This window comes from Capricornis sumatraensis, chromosome 7 (assembly GCF_032405125.1).
Source record: "Capricornis sumatraensis isolate serow.1 chromosome 7, serow.2, whole genome shotgun sequence".
Lineage (NCBI taxonomy): Eukaryota > Metazoa > Chordata > Mammalia > Artiodactyla > Bovidae > Capricornis > Capricornis sumatraensis.
This window is the reverse complement of record NC_091075.1, coordinates 6645532-6648147: the sequence shown is the minus strand read 5'-3', so window position 1 is coordinate 6648147 and position 2616 is coordinate 6645532. Positions and strand designations below refer to the sequence as shown.

The 2616-nt window shown below is 41.6% G+C and overlaps 1 pseudogene; it reads left to right on the top strand.

Moving 5' to 3' along the window:
- The first annotated feature begins 822 nt into the window (after positions 1–822).
- LOC138082242 (eukaryotic initiation factor 4A-I pseudogene) lies at positions 823–2017 on the top strand (annotated as a pseudogene).
- The last annotated feature ends 599 nt before the right edge of the window (positions 2018–2616 follow it).

Below are 2616 nucleotides of genomic sequence, written 5' to 3'. Positions count from 1 at the left end.
TAATCTTTGGTGACAGAAATCAAAATAGTGGTTACCTTTGGGAGCAGAATACTGATTGGGAGGCTGAGAATGTTTTAAATTTTGATTTAGATTGTGGTTGTATGGTTTTATTCATTTATAAAAATGCATTAACCTTTATTATACCTATTGTTAATTAAAAATAGATTTATAAAATTTATCATTTTACAGTATTATATGATGTCATATGAATTAGAAGATGATTGCTGATTGGCAGGAAAGCTATGACAAACCTAGATGATGTGTTAGAAGGCAAAGACATCACTTTGCCAACAAAAGCCCATATAGCCAAGGCTGTGGTCTTTCAGTAGTCATGTACAGAAAGAGCTGGACCATAAAGAAGGTGGAGAACTGAAGAACTGATGCTTTCAAACTGTGGTGCTGGAGAAGACTCAAAAGTCCTTTGGACAGCAAGGAGATCAATCTTGAAAGAAATCAACCTTGAATACACATTGGAAGGACTGATGCTGAAGCTGGAGCTTCAATACTTCAGCCACCTGATGTGAACAGCCTACTCACTAGAAAAGACTCTGATGCTGGGAAAGATTGAAGGAAGAAGGAGAAGAGGGCAACAGAGGATGAGATGGTTAGATGGCATTACTAGTTCAATGGACACGAGCTTGGGAAAACTCTGGAAGATGGTGAGAGACAGGGAAGCCTGGCATGCTGCAGACCAGGGGGTCTCGAGGAGTCAGACACAACTTGACAACTGAACAATAACATGATGTCAAAGAATTCACTCCCCAAATTTTTATGATTGAAAAAATATAGATCTGAAGTTTGCTAACTAATTCAGTAAGGATCATGTCTGCAAGTCAAGATTCCCAACACAGAGAAAATAGCCCCATTGGGATGAAGCCCTAAGGCATCATCAAGAGTAACAAGAAAGAGATTGATGACAACTTTGATGACATGAACCTCTCTGAGTGCCTCCTCCATGACATCTACACCTATGGTTTTGAGACAACTGCCATCCAGCACTGAACCATTCTTCATTGTATCAAGGACTATGATGTGACTGCTCAAGCCCAACTGGGATTGGTAAAATGGCAAACTTTGCCATATCAATTCTGCAACAGAATTAATTTGATCTAAAGACCACCAGGCCTTGGTCCTAGCAGCCATTCAGAGTTGGCTCAGCAGATACAGAAGGAAGTCACAGCATTAGGAGATTATATGGGTGCCCTCTGCCATGCCTCCATTGGGGGTACACCCACTGCGAGTACTAATGTGTGTGCTGAGGGGCAGAATATACAGGTAGGAAGCTCTCATTTCACTGTGGGTACCCTAGGCCATAGGTTTGATATGCTTAACAAGAGACATCTTTCTCTCAAACACATTCAGATACTTATACCAGATGAAGTTGATGAAATGATTAAGGACCAGAATATCTATGACATATTCCAAAAGCTTAATAGCAAAACCCAGGTGGTTCTGCTGTCAGCTACAATGCCTTTCAATGTGCTTGAAGTGACCAAGAAGTTCATGAGGGACTCAATTCAAATTCTTGTCAAGAAAGAAGAGTCGACCCTGAAGGGTATCCACCAATTCCACATCAATGCGGAACGAGAGAAGTGGAAATCAGACTCACTGTGTGACTTAAACAAAACCTTGACCATTACACAGGCAGTCATCTTCAACACCTGAAGGAAGGCCTCCTGGTCCACTAAGAAGATGCAATCCTGAGACTTCACTGTCTCTGCCATGGGCAGAGATATGAACCAAAAAATGAAATGTAATCATGACGGAGTTCCCCTCTGGCTCTAGCAGAGTACTGATTACCATTGACCTACTGGCTAGAGGTATCAATGTGCAGCAGGTTTCCTTAGTCATAAACTATGATCTTCCCACCAACAGGAAAAAGTAAGTCCATATAATCAGTCATGGTGAACATTTTGGTGGTGGTAGTGTGGCTATTAACATGGTGACAGGCCTTGGAGACAATTCCTGCAACATCTCCAATGAAGAGCTGCCCCTCAGTGTGGCTGACTGCATCTGACAGCAGCTGTTCTACTATCTAGCCCCAGCCAGGAATCGACCTTGGGGGACCAAGGAGCAGCAAGAAGGGGGAGGAAGGGAGCCAAGGGCTGGACATCTTGCCATTTTTTTTTCCTTTGAATAAATGTTGCTTTTTGAGGCAAAAGAAGGAACCATGAATATTCTGGAAACCCATTTCTTTGGGGGTAGGCCCCAAAACACTAATCACTTTCCCTAACCTAGTCAGCCTCTGAACTCCAGAGGCTCTCTCCGCCCTGGCTGAACTCTTCTGGAAAATTGTTCAAAGGTGGGGAGGGGGCTGTAAGCTGTCACTCGTTTCACATACTGGACCAAATCTGGAGGGAGGGCACCTGAGTTAGCTGGGCAGGAGATCGCCCCAGGTGACAGGGGTAGCCCCTGATACATTGATTTGTATAGTACTGATTCATATATACCAAGTCAGGAAATCAATTAAATGAGTTGGAAATTAAATGACTTAGAAACTGAAAAAAAATATTCTTTTAATTACTATTTCTTCAGTTTAATTTAAGTATCAATTTTAATATTTTATTTTTAAATCAAATGTTTAGTGTATAATCCCATTTTCCTAAAATTATTTCT